This window comes from Ascaphus truei, chromosome 9, assembly GCF_040206685.1.
Source record: "Ascaphus truei isolate aAscTru1 chromosome 9, aAscTru1.hap1, whole genome shotgun sequence".
NCBI classification, from domain to species: Eukaryota; Metazoa; Chordata; class Amphibia; order Anura; family Ascaphidae; genus Ascaphus; species Ascaphus truei.
Genome location: NC_134491.1, coordinates 46634414 through 46648159, shown reverse-complemented (window position 1 = coordinate 46648159; position 13746 = coordinate 46634414). Strand labels below are relative to the sequence as shown.

Genomic DNA, 13746 nt, shown 5'->3' with positions numbered 1-13746 from the left:
ATGTTGAAGTGGTTAATGGAAGCATCATTTACTGGGTGATTTACAGAGGATTGTCACTTTAGTAAAAAGTATAGATCATGTGTACATAATATTATTTCTTTTTAGTAGAAGGTAAATATTATATAGATATGACTTCATATTGCTCACAATATTAATACTACTAATAATAATAACTTTATTTAGATAGCACTTTTCTCCCAATGGGGCTCAAAGCTTCACAGTTACAAAATGGGGAAAAGAAGAAAACATTTAAGGTTATAAACGAGAACAAACACAAGGAAAGATACAATACCGGCTGGCACGGTGTTGTAGCTATTAAATGCCGGACAGATTGTGGATCAGTAATTAAATTCCTGGGTAAGCAGGTAGGTCTTGAGCCTGTGTTTATAGATTCCCAGAGAGGGGCCTCTCGAACTGTACGAGGCAGAGAGTGGGAGCAGCGCGGCTAAGAGCTCGGTCCCCAAAGGAAGTCACAGGGATTCTGGGAACTGTTAGGGGTCCTTCACCTGCAGATGGAAGTGAGCGAATGGGAGTGCCGGGAACTAGAAGCTCTCTCAGATAGCTGGGACGCTGGCCATGTAGTGATTTGAATGTCAGCAAGCCAATCTTAAAAATTCACCATTTTACATGCTGCCAGCGCAGAGAACGAAGAACAGGTGTCACGTGGCAACAGCGGGCCTCATTAGCTAACAACCTGGCCGCAGCGTTCGCACCAGCTGCAGGAGGCGCAGCTCTTTTTCCGGAAGACCCAGGCAGAGTGCACTGCACTAGTCCAGGCGTGAGGACACAAAGGCATGGAGAAGAGTAGTAAGATCCTCTGGGGGGATCAAGTGCCTATCCTGGCTATGTTCTTTAGGTATTTGTGTCCTTATATAGCCCTGACAGTGTACTCAGTTCTGTAAATAGAATTATACAGGCATAGTGAGTCTCTCTGCTGAATAGCTTAAAATCTAGTTTTGGTGCCTGAGGCACATTGAGATAGTGACTCGCCCAAGCTCACAAGGAGCTGACACTGGGAATCGAACTGCATTCATTGACCTCAAACCAGTGACATTCCCACAAACCAGTGACATTCATAATACAGAATCGGGGGGAGATCCTCAAAAGTCTGTAACATGTACCCTATTAACGGGACGTAACCTAAATAGGTAACGTCTGTTAGCTTCCCTGGCTAACACCAAGTTAGCACTGCCTTGCAATAACATGGTGTTAAGCCTGCCTTACCCAAAGATGGTGTTACTTCCATCAGCTCCCTGAATAGTTGTTTAATTAAGGCAGCGCTGGTTAGGGGAAAAGGTGGGTGCACCCCGGGTAGTAGCAGTTGGTATAGTGCGGGAGAAAGACGTGCCAGGTACCTGCCTCCTGGGGTGTTGGAGAACGGGAATAGATAACACTCCCTTAGTGGCGGCCGAGATGTAAACCGACTTCTCAAATTTTGTAGTGAGTTTCCTTCACTTGGAGTTGCATACCAATCTCGTATATAGAGTTGATAAAGATGAGCAAACCAAAGAAGCACAGAGGCTGCATTGTAATAAAGGAGCCCTGGTCAGAAGATTTCAGCCAGGAGATACTTCTTCCTACTAAAGAATCTAAATTGGTGGCAAAATATTGCAAGTCCCCTTTGAAATAACCCGGAAAGCAGGGCCTGTAAACTGAAATGTTGCAGCCAGGGAAAATAAAAGAAAAACAGACGTATCATGTAAATCTTTTGAAGCCCTGGAAGGCTCCCGAAAATCAGTTTATTCCAGTAGGAGATGAGGGGTTAGATTTGGGGCCAGAGGCAGATCCCGTACCCAGGAATGAGAGAGCGTCTAACTAGGGGAAAGTCTCTCCTTGGAGCAGAAGTTACAGGCACAGAAGACAGTTAAAGAATTCTCTGACCTCCACCTTGCTGAAACTGAACCAGGTGAGAAAGTATGACAAAGACCGTATCATATTTCTGAAACATTAAGGGACGTTATAGAAGCAGAGCTGGAAGCATGCTCACATTGGGGCTCGTAGAAAGATCACAGAGTGAATGGTGCAGCCCCATTGTGTTAGTTCCTAGACCTGATGGGTCTACAAGATTCTATATCAGTTTTAGAAAAGTAAATGCAATTTCTAAATTCCACGCGTACCCCATGCCAGGAGTTGGAGAGTTTAAGGATGGCCAATTATATCACATCGTTGGATTTGACTAAGGGGTATTGAAGCCCTTTAATATAAATGTCACAGGAAAACACTGTTTTTGCCACCCCCTGTGGTTTCTTTCATTTTTGGACCATGCCTTTTGGGTTACAGGGTGCCCCCGCTTCCTTCCAGAGACTTATGGATCAGATGTTATTACCTCATAATAGGTAAGCAGCAGCGGGCTACCTTGATGAAGTAGTTATTTATTCCATGGTTTGAAATCACATTTAGCCAAGTTGAAGCCGTGTTACATAGTTACATAGTTACATAGTAGATGAGGTTGAAAAAAGACGTAGGTCCATCAAGTTCAACCTATGCTAAATTTAGACAACAGATACTTTATCCTATATCTATACTTACTTATTGATCCAGAGGAAGGCAAACAAAAAAAACCCATTAAGGGGAAAAATAAATTCCTTCCTGACTTTGGTATATCCCTGTATTCCTTTCCTATCTAAAAAGATGTCCAACCTTTTTTGAACAAATCTATTCTATCTGCCATCACAGTCTCCATGGGTAATGAATTCTACATTTTAACTGCCCTTACTGTAATGAACCCTTTCCTTTGTTGCTGGTGAAATTTCCTTTCCTCCAACCTTAAGGGATGGCCCGAGTCCTTTGTACTGCCCGTGGGATGAATAGTTCTTTTGAAAGCTCCTTGTATTGTCCCCGAATATATTTGTATATAGTTATCATATCCCCTCTTAGACGCCTCTTTTCTAATGTAAATAAATCTACTTTAGCTAGCCTCTCCTCATAAGTTAGATTGTCCATCCCCTTTATTAATTTGGTGGCTCTTCTCTGCACTCTCTCTAGTTCCATAATGTCTTTTCTTAGGATTGGCGCCCAAAATTGTACTCCATATTCAAGGTGTGGTCTTACTAGTGCTTTGTAAAGGGGCATAATTAATGTTAAAGGTCCCATAGAGAGTCTGGCCTAACTGCCAATCCAGCAATGTGTTCAATTGGGAAAAATGAAACCAGGTACACTGGCGACACACTTTATTCGAGCTTGGCTAGTCCCACGAATTCGGGTATACCCGGGTGTATTGAGGTTTGTGACTGTTTTCTGCCCGAGTGCATTGAGTTATTTTCCAAGCAGGGATTGAAGCATTTTATTCCCGCTGGCTGCAATACTGCACAGTATATATATATAAACTGCATTACAATTCATGAATTTATGCCATCTTGTAGACACGCGAAGCATTGCAGCCTATTAAATCCTAATCATTATCATTTAACAGATCAGCCGCCCATCAGCCAGGCATGAACCCAGGCTGGGAAGGCAAATGCAACGGGGCTTGTCAGAGGTTAGGAGTGGCGCATTCCAGGTATCTGCCAGGTACATACCGGGTATTTGCTCGAATAAAGTGTGTCGGTGCAGTATCTGGGATACACACTGGGCAATAGGAAAAGAAAACCGGTATGTATTAAAGTACAAGCGTTGATGGATTGCACGGTGCCAATAACAAGCAAGAGGTTTTTGGGGGTTTTGGAGCATATTATAGGAAATTTCTACCTAATGTTTCCACGGTCTTTGCCCTATTTACTGACATAAAGGTAGCACCGAACAACGTTCAGTGGACAACACCATGTGAAGAATCATTTCAGGGAGTGAAGAAAACACTCTGCTCAGAGTCAGTGCTGCAGAGCCCAGAGTTAGAGAAACCCCCAGAGTTAGAGAAACCCCCAGAGTTAGAGAAACCCCCAGAGTTAGAGAATCCCTCTGTCTTACAGACAAACTCCTGATAAGTAGGATTTAGGGGTGTCTTAAGGCAAATGGAGAGGAATTTCCTCTTCTATACCAGAGAGGGAAAGTGTTTAAAAGAGAACAGACTCACTAAGTGCTAGAAGAAGAAAGCTTGGCGGTGAGTTGGGCAGTGTTGGCGCTTGGGCATGACCTCCTGGATGCCGCATTTGTCCTCATCACAGACCATGCTCCCCCTAAGTGGCTTCATAGTATGAAGGACTCAAACCCCAGGGTCCAGCGTTCTCTTTTCGGATCCCGCATTGGGCAGGAAGACTCCATCTCAATGCGGAATGGAGGGGTGTGTCAGGTACAGAGGGTGTGTGGAGCAGCGCTGAGGGGGGAGGAGTGTGAGGGAGTGTATAAGGCAGGGGTGGTCAACTCCAGTCGTCAAGGGCAACCAACAGGTCAGGTTTTCAGGATATCTCTTCTTCAGCACAGGTGGCTCAATCAATGGCTCAGTCGAAGACTGCATCACGTGCTGAAGCAGGAGGGTGAGCGGGAAGCTTGAAGCTCAGACTCCCAACCTGGTTCATAGGAGACAGAGGGTCTCATCTCTCTGTTTTCCACCCTGCAAGGAGGCCGGCTTCACAGTCCCTGAAGGAGCTCCGCTGAAGAGCAGCAGGGAATGCCAGCCTGGTTTCATGTTTATGGACTGCACGATTTGCTTAGCATAAGTCTGCTGTTTGTTTCCTTTGTTAAAACACAAACCTTGTAGCACATCTCCAATCATGGGAATAAAGAGTGCTCTTCTTGAGAAGCTGGTGCAGTGTCCAGCTTCCTTGACCGCCCCTAGAAGGCTGCTCTGTCATAGCTCCATATTTACTAAACGGTGCTCTGCCCTAAACTTCCAGCACCAGAAAACACTTTGCCTGTTATTCCCTTGAGTGGGCCATACAGTGTCCTATGGCAGAGCACCGTTTAGTGAATGTGGGCCCATGTCTTTCTGGCCAACATAAAAAAAAACCTATTACACATATAAAGCGAGTGTTAGAGGGTGTGTTACTACAGTACGTTTTCCTATTAGTGTAGAGCCAGTGTGCTTTGTTGTGTGGTTACACTGCTTTACGTGCACAGTGTAGTACAAATTCAATATATGGAGCAGTGTAATGAAAAGACAGAAGGAAGATGTGTTTTGTGGCAGTGTTACTGGGTGATTCCTAAGATTTTAATCTCAAATTGATTCCGTCAAGGTTGATCTGTCTTTACATAAGCAATGCTACACACCAAAACAGATATCGCCACCACTTCTTGGCATAATAAGAGTACTTCAATGCCCTGATACGTTGCTGCCATGGATAATATTATTTTATTTTAATACATGTATATTGGGCCCTGGGGATTTCTTATTGTAGACAGCGGGTGTATCCACATTTTACTATTAAATATGCTTTTTTTGCGACACACTAAAATGACTGGAAAGATTGAATCTACTTGACATTTTTATTGCAAAGAACAAGCAGCCTGACTTTAATTTCCTGGAGATTACTGCTGGATCCCAGCTATATTTGCTAATATTCAGGCCTAATGCCTCAATGTTCTGAAAGCTCCTCATTCACACATGGGGATAATTGCAACACCTCTCATGCACTACCAAACTGTTACCGTGGAATAAAATAAACCAGATCTCCATTTCCCTAAGAAACCAATTCCCAGATAATCATTCTGAGTTTTAAAAAAAATGTAATTATACACTAATCCACGCACTAACGACGACAGGCGCATGCATGTATAAGTATAACTCTATAAAGACATTTGCAAACAAGTACACACTGTGCCGTACTGCAGCTCTTTGCCACAGATACCCACTTTCATGTATTCTGTTAATATGCAAAGTGTGAAGAGCAGATGTCTGGTACCATCTCCTTTAAAGGACCAATCCATACTATATCGTACATTTTTTTTAAATAAATCACTTCTGTAGCATTAGATAATACTTACTGCATTTTTTTCTAAATTCAACTCTTAATGCCATTTTTAATGAGTTTTAATACACTGAGCATCCTGTGATTTCTATAGCAGGTTTTAGCCCACCTCCCCAGCAGTGCAAGATCTTTGCAACACTTTCCTGTTTGGGATAGTTTGTTGCCAATGTTCCCAGCAGTTTGAGCTGCAAACTGTAACAACAGATAATGTTAACGTAGTAATATAAGGATACATTGTAGCTGCTGAGTTACACTGACTGAAGCATTGATTGAAATTTTGATGATCGATCATGGGAGAACAAATTGACCGGCAGCTTAGGTGATTAATAAAGGTAAGCAAATGCGGCATATATTGATGCAACAAAAAGATTATTATAATTTTTTTTTAAGTGCCGCGTGGACGGCCTCTTAAGGAAACACACGCCAGTCACCAGCATCATAAATACTGCACTTCACTCCTTGTAGCACTGCGCCTCACTCCTAGTAGCACTGCGCCTCACTCCTAATAGCACTGCGCCTCACTCCTAGTAGCACTGCACCTCACTCCTAGTAGCACTGCACCTCACTCCTAGTAGCACTGCACCTCACTCCTAGTAGCACTGCACCTCACTCCTAGTAGCACTGCGCCTCACTCCTAATAGCACTGCGCCTCACTCCTAGTAGCACTGCACCTCACTCCTAGTAGCACTGCACCTCACTCCTAGTAGCACTGCACCTCACTCCTTGTAGCACTGTGCCTCATTTATTCCACGCATTTCTATCACAAGGACAAGATTTGCTCCATATGTTTCCTGATGAAATGTAGACGGAAAAAAACAAATAAGGGACAATGTTTGCAATGTGGCCACACATCGGTGGACTGTATGGCAAGGAGGTTGAGGCAATACTGCAGTGGGTCCAAACTTTTTTTGGTTAAGGAACCCAATTGAAATTCTGACTTACCCCAACCCTCTCTAATAGAGCTTCTGTGATCAGATGCATTGTAAGGAACCCCAACCCTCTCTAACAGCGCGTCTGAGATCAGATGCATTGTAAATTCTTCTGTAACCCTTCTTCTCCTAGTAACCCTGGTTGAAAAACACTGCAATACGGTATATATATAAATGTCAACAATAATTGTGTGTGTTCCTGGGGAGGGAGAGACAGGTTTCATGGAATTTGAACAGACTTTATTTAAACATTTGGCCTTATTTATCCCTGAGATTGAGAAGCCGTCAGCGTGACAGGAGGAGGCAGGGAGGTGGTTTTGAGATGGCTATTAGCATGAGACGATAGCAAGATCTGGAGATTGATATGCTGTGTGGGGCGTCCGTGGTCTTTAGAAGATGCCTAGTTGGAAAGTTTACATTGTCGGACTTTTACTGCAAAACACGTGAAATAAGTATACGTGTCCCCCCCCCCCCCCGGGAAGATATTTTTTATAACCAATTCCTATGAGTTCATCTGTGGAATTTATTAGCAAATTTGCATGAAATGGAATCTAATTTATTTGTGAGCCAATTTGCACATCACGCCGTTGCAAAGCTTTATATTGCGGAGCGTTGCTGGTCCCAGAAACTCCTAATGGGGTCAGTTTCACCTAAAGCTTCGGTCCCTTTGTTTCCCTTTGTGATTTGCCTCTGTCAGAACTTCACTGCAGCAGCACACAGTACTCCTGGTTTGTTTATAATTGACTTCCTCTGTGCTTTGTGACCCATATTCCTGACATGCAGTCACGGGGACTCGGGGAATACTGAATACTGAGCAGGATATGCAGCCTGCATTGTAATTTCAGATTAAATGAAGTATGTGAGTCCTCAAAGACTGGAATCTCATCTCTAATTCAGCAGCCTCCTGTAGCCTTGTAAACATGGCCAAGCTGACTATTAGCTCCCCTCTATGCTTGTAAGAAACTTATAAGGCCCAGGAAAGCAAGATATGAGTAGTCATATATTTCTGCACCATTTCCAGTCAGGTGACAGTTAGCATATCTGTTAGAGCATAGGCTGGCAACTCCAGCCCTCAAGCGCCACCAGCAGGTCAATTTTTCAGGATATCCCTGCTTCAGCACAGGTGGCTCAGAGCCACTGATTGAACCACTTGTGCTGAAGCAGGGATATCCTGAAAAATTGACCTGTTGGTGGCCCTTAAAGACTGGAGTTGCCTGCCCCTGTGTTCGAGGCAGATTACACAACATTGGTATGTTAGCCAACTACATGGGAATACTTTTAAGCATTTGTTAACAACCATAGGTGAATGGGGGGACAATGATTGCTGGAATCCATTCTCATTTTGTGAAGGTCCCTCTTGGAGTGAAGACCACATTACTTCACATGTTTCAGCAGGCGGGGCAATATACAGCTCGTTTATATCATTTCAAGTATGTAGGAAGGCGTGTTAACAGCAGTCCATATAAAGCTGAATGCAAACTAAAGAGCAGATAATAATCGAGAAGCATTAATTGCTAGCTCCGTCTTTATTGGACAGTAAAGGGCTGGTTCTGTGGTTGGACTATACATTTCCTAGGGACTCCACCGTAGAGACGGGCGAATCCACCCAAATCCGTTTCCCAGATTTGTGCTGACGTTATCCCCAAAATGCGTTTCGTGGTGTAAAATCCGCAGACGGATTTGGGCGGTTTCAATCGGCGCGGCTTCATCAAAATCCGCCATTGGATACAACCCGCGGATTCAGCAATTCTTAAGAATCCGCCAATGGATTGCTGAATCCCCGGTTCAGATTCCTCAAATCCGTCCACGGCTCGCGGAATCCGCGTATTGGTAATAATAAAAAATCCGCATAACGCGAATCGCCCTTTTTTACATTGATCCGCTGAAATCTGCGGACCAAAGGAACCGGCCAATCCAAATTCGCAAAGCAAATTCGCCCATCTCTACTCGACAGTCAAGTTGTCCAATCCTGAAGAAGATATCAGAGCGGAGAGAAACATTAGTTTGACCCAAATGGCATGCCATAAACATAGATATTTCTTAATGATACCAGTTCTGAGTGCCTGATATCTGCACCTTAACTGCAATGTGTCGGCTTTTGCCCCTTATCTTGAAGAATACACTATTTTTGACTTGCTATTCTACTATATCTCAGTATGCTGTGTAACCTTACTTTTCTATCATAAAAGATAAAGAATTTGTATTGCCATGGCAACATGTACTAAATGGTGACAGCCTATTAGGATAACATGGAGTCAAGGGACACTAGGGTATTATGCTTTTAATCATAGCTTAAAAAAAATAATCTAGGTTTTATATTTGATGGGGGGGGGGAGAAATAACAGGCAGAGGGTAACAATATGAGAGCCACAGCATGTGCATATATTGTAAACTAGGTTTGACTGCTGCACCTACAAAACCCTTTTACAGAATCCTAAATGAGAGGCAGTGTTTACCACATGCATCGCTGTCAGGGACGGGGGGCTAAGGTCAAGGGAAATAGAAACTGCCTTGTTGCAGCATCTTCTATAAAGTGATTGCATTTCAGGACTTTTTACCGCATGAGAAGTACAGCATGGGGAAATAGGACTCTGACAGCAGCATCCTCCCACCTCCCTGCTGAAGATATAAAGCAGGGACACTTACAGTACGTAAAGTACCTCTTAAAAACATCTGACAGCAAATAAAATGCATATCAGTTTGCAACTTACAAAATGGATTGCTTTATTGTTATGCTCCCAAGTGGGTGATTACATTTTATTTGCATGTTCAAAGTAGTTATGCCCAATGAATGTGAAACCGACTTTGTTTATGCATTAAAATGCTGCAGTGTGGGAGGGAGACATGGAGACGAATGGAAAGGGGATACGGCACAGGGCTTTGCCGGAAACATTTCTAAGATGGATAGAATTCCAATGGCAAGTCAATGGAGGAGCAATGGGGAATGAAGGGAATCTTGTGCACACTCAGGATATCGGGGTGTATCTGCTCACATCAGATAATTACCCTACTGCAGGAGTGGCCAACTCCAGTCCTCAAGGGCCACCAACAGGTCAGATTGTAAGGATATCCCTGCTTCAGCACAGGTGGCTCAATCAGGAGCTCAGTCAAAGACTGAGCCACCTGTGCTGAAGCAGGGACCGATTGAGCCACCTGTGCTGAAGCGGACTGATTGAGCCACCTGTGCTGGAGCAGGGATAGCCTTAAAACCTGATCTCTTGGTGGCCCTTGTGGACTGGAGTCGGCCACCCCTTGCCCTACTGCAGCGGTGCGTAGTGGGGGGCACGCCACCAGGGGGGCGCGAGAATCTCTTGGGGGGGCGTGGCGGTTACAGAGGTCCCGCACTCTTCCCCACGGCATTTAATTTAAACGCCGGGGAAGGCATGAGGCCTCTGTAAATCTCTTACCTGGTCTCTGCCCTGTCTTCGGTGGCGCGGCGCCATGGCAACGTGGTGTCAAATGACGCCGCGGGTCATGTGACATCACACGTCTCCATGGTAACGCTCGTCAAATTACGTGGCGGGGTCACGTGACGTCGCATGACCCGTGACATCATTTGACGCTGAGTCTTAGGAGAGGGAGGGGGGGTGCGAACGCTGCGGCTCCCGGCAGGGGGGCTGCCCTACTGTATCACTGAATTCCAATCCAAAGAAATGTATTGTGGGCTGTGGGAGCAAAGTGGTTAAGGGCAGAATATTCCCATATTCTGAGAAATACCGGGAAAGAAGGGGTGCTTTGTGAATAGGGGATGTTATTCTGAAGTGATCGTAAATAAATCACTTTATTCCCTTTGCTGCAATACATCAAAATATAGAAGCTACGCAGGCCTGCATCGGGCTGCTCATGTTTTCTAGTTGACACAAGTGGAAGAATTTTGTATTGTGTCAATTTGCCCAAAATACATTGTATTAGCTTCAAACAGCAGTTTACAAACACTGATCCAGTAAGGACAATGTCAGAATTATAAAGGAGTATAGATGTACTACGAGTTGCAAAGAGATGTATATTGTTATATGAGGATGTATGTGCCAGCATTTATGCTCAATAATGTGGAATATTGTGTTATATTATCACATATGCCCAGGTACAGTGAACAAATAGCCATGTTTCAAAGCCCATACAAATCAATGAAATTCAAGGAGCACAGAAATATATATATATATATATATATATATATATATATATATATATATATATATATATATTATTATTATTATTATTATTATCATCATCGTTTATTTGTAAAGCACAAACATATGCGTCAGCGCGGGACAATGGGGGTACAGAATGACATCAATTACATAAACTGAATGACATGCAATGAAGCACAGACACGTGCAAACAGATACAGACGGTAATAAGAGTCCTGATCCGAGAGCTTATGCTCTAGATAATGCGAGGAGGAAAAAATGAACAGCACAAATTAATCGTGAACAATTCCTCTTTGCTCCGTCAGTTCTTTTGTTTAAAACTTCTTGTTTTTTTTGGTGTGCACCATTTTTAAACATTAGTTTTCACCTGTTTTCAAACCCAAAAATGTGGTCTGGCAAGTATAATCTTCTGAAAATATCACTAACCTGCAATGTGCAGTATTGCTGTCTGGCAGCCGGCATATGCAGCTCTCCTTTTGCTTCCTGTCACACACTATGATTACAGTTGTTGAAATGTGGCTCCGTGGAGGAAATACTCACAGCACAGCAGTCCGACTTCAAAGGATCTAGTCTACTGTATCTTAACCCCATCAGTGCCAGCATTGCTCTGTGCCCTATACTCTTAGGCGACGGCCAGGCTGGTGCTCGAGTGCCGTGACATCGTGCGTTCTGCTCGGCTGGGCGATTTCGGGCCAGCTAGTTGCACACGGGCCGGGGGGCATGGCCATGACGACACAGAGCTGGTTCGCCCTTGTTGGGCGAACCGCTCTCGTGACGCATCAGCGAGAAGCCGAATCAAATTTGATTGTCTCGCCAAGCAGCAAGCACACGGGCACGTGCATGTGCGTCTGCACACCCCCTCACCCTGGACGAGGGCATTCAGAGTTATTGCGGTGGGCGTGAGTGTGCACGCGCGTTTCGCTCCACCCTGGCCGCTGCCTTATACTTAATGCTCATCAGCTCAGTCCTAAATCTTTGTGCTCTGACTGGGCCTAGATGGATTTAATAGTTCTAATTAAAAAACACATAATGAGGCAGTCAGTAACGATATATTTGGTCTACCAAGCAGGGGACGACAGCTTTGTTATTCTGATAGAAGCAGAATAATCTTTAGCTACAGGTGCAAACGTTATAGAAGGTTTAGAATGTGTATACCGTGTGGTAGTCAGGCTGAACCAGAAGCACTGCCAAATTCCAGGCATGAGAAAATCCAGTCCAGTGAATTCAAAGCACTTACACCAGTGCCTGTGTTCCATGCAGTCACTGACCCTAAACACTGACCAATAAAGTGGCTAACACAAATCCAAAAGCAAGGTCAAATCTACAATTCTATGACCCCATTATTTGTGCATCGATCACAGCTGTCAAATGCCATTGGTTCTGGATGAATGTCATTGAACACATTCTAGATTTTCATCAAAAGATCACAAATCTCCCATATGGTTTAATTGCACTGCTTATATTAAACATACCACTATTTCACAACATACTATGCTAAGGTGGCGGTGACACGTGTATCGCAACATAAAAAGGAGATATCAAATACTTAGGTACTGATGTGGCCTCTAAATACGTTAACATCTGTTTTAATGCCAGTGCCTTAAGATATTAGGCAAGTCAGCTCCACTGCGAGTCAGTTAGATTGTAAGCTCTTCAGACCTGAGGTTCTTTGGGCGTTCTGCTGTGCTGTGTACTATATGTGTCAATAGGAATAAATTGTTCTTATTATTTTCAGGAAGCATAATATCCCAATGCACAAAAATCTATTCACAAGATAATCTGCTCCGTGCTGAAGTTCCATAAAGTGCGAAACAAAGAGAATGTTATATGAATCCACACATGGTAAGCATCAATAGAGGCTCAGCCAGTTCTCAGTTATGAAAAGAAGACTTACTTAGGGATCATAAAATAAATAAAAATGCAGCTAAAACAATCACCAGGGGAAAGAAATAAACATTTCAGTGTGAGGTATAAAGAAACCTTACACTCAGTACATGTGTGACCAAAATAGCTACTGAATAAGATAATATTCACACCAAAGGTTGGGTTTCAGGATTGAAAAATAATCAGATCTGTTTATAATGAGCAGCTGGCATGGGACAATTTCGTGATGGAAAAAGCAGGCTCCGGACGGTGAGCACTGTTATTCCTCGGTCTGTGTCTCTGTTTCTTGTACATTAGCTGTTTAGCATGTTGGCTAATAACAGGGATCATTATTTGGTTTCATGAAACACATTTAATTCCAGCGCAGAATAAGGTAGCAGATTTCAAGCAATTCAAGGGTATGAATAAAAGAAATCATTATTTTACAGAAAAAAATAAATCATAAAACGGGTTTGTGTTGGGAAGCTGGCAAGATAATTTGTAACCATGTATTATTTGTCATCTTAACTCTGTGCCCAGGACATACTTGAAACCGAGAGGTAACTCTCAACGCATTGCTTCCTGGTAAAACATTTTATAAATAAATAAATATGCAGAGTAGATTTTTCACTAATTTATCAAATTCTCCTTGCTGCAACTGATGGAAAACTCTGCACTGTTATTGAGAGAACCAAATGTCTTTCTTTTCAATGGGATTTTTCAATTGGACGTTTTCATCCACAATTCCCCATTGATTTAAATGGAAAATTTTGGCCCAAAACTGCCTATTTGGCTCCTTTAGAATTAGTCCCTAATTGTACAAGGTGTCGCTCAGTGCAGAAGAGGGACTTATAGAATAGCACTGCTAAGCAAACTTGGGCCATGGTGTCTTGTTTGAAACCTTCACCGTACTTTACAATAAAAAGACAAAACCAGTAGCAGGCTTAAAAAGCTTTAACTAGA

At 43.3% G+C, this 13746-nt stretch overlaps 1 long non-coding RNA gene across 1 annotated transcript in view; it reads left to right on the top strand.

Moving 5' to 3' along the window:
• LOC142502278 (uncharacterized) overlaps window positions 1-12756 on the top strand; it is a 61195-nt gene extending 48439 nt beyond the window's left edge. Inside the window, exon 3 of the long non-coding RNA XR_012803711.1 lies at window positions 12656-12756. This is a non-coding gene — a long non-coding RNA (uncharacterized LOC142502278). The remainder of the gene's footprint in view (window positions 1-12655) is intronic.
• Window positions 12757-13746: the final 990 nt, after the last annotated feature.